This window comes from Ornithorhynchus anatinus, chromosome 7 (assembly GCF_004115215.2).
Source record: "Ornithorhynchus anatinus isolate Pmale09 chromosome 7, mOrnAna1.pri.v4, whole genome shotgun sequence".
NCBI classification, from domain to species: domain Eukaryota; kingdom Metazoa; phylum Chordata; class Mammalia; order Monotremata; family Ornithorhynchidae; genus Ornithorhynchus; species Ornithorhynchus anatinus.
In genome coordinates, this window is record NC_041734.1 from 19,362,583 (window position 1) to 19,363,155 (window position 573).

At 51.3% G+C, this 573-nt stretch overlaps 1 non-coding gene across 1 annotated transcript; it reads right to left on the reverse strand.

Annotated features, from left to right (window-relative positions):
- Positions 1-202: 202 nt before the first annotated feature.
- Positions 203-340, reverse strand: LOC114813611. The gene has a single exon (XR_003761327.1). It is a non-coding gene; the product is annotated as a small nucleolar RNA SNORA7 (small nucleolar RNA).
- Between the last annotated feature and the right edge of the window lie 233 nt (positions 341-573).

Consider the following 573-nt stretch of genomic DNA (forward strand, 5'->3'; position numbering starts at 1 on the left):
TTCTGACCCATAGCGACGCCCTGGACACATCTCTCCCAGAACACCCAGCTCCCCATCTGCAATCCTTCTGGTAGTGGATCCATAGAGGTTTCTTGGTAAAAATATAGAAGTGGTTTACCATCGTCAACTTTTGCTCAGTTAACTCAAGTCTCCGCCCTCGACCCTCTCCCATGCCACTGCTGCCCAACACAGGTGAGTTTTGAATTGTGGCAGATTGCCTGCCACTCGCCAGCCACTGCGCAAGCTAAGAATGGAGTGGGTATGCTTCTGCTTGACTCTCCCTCCCTTAGCTGAGACTGGAAGAGTACTGGAAACTCTCCAGGTGCGACCCTGAGAGCGGGGTAACCACTCGGTGGGGATTTATATTGTCTCAGAGCTTCCTAGGATGGCAGCAAAGGAAAAGGACTGTGTATGGGCGGAAACGTCCAAACTGCCAGGGGTCAATTAGCAAGTCACACTGCCCTTTGGGTACCCTGGGTAGACGTGGAGACAGAACTAGTGTTACATGGCTCCAAAGTCATTAGTTTTGTCTGTGCAGGGCAATCTCTGCTAACGTTAGCTTGCTGCCTTACA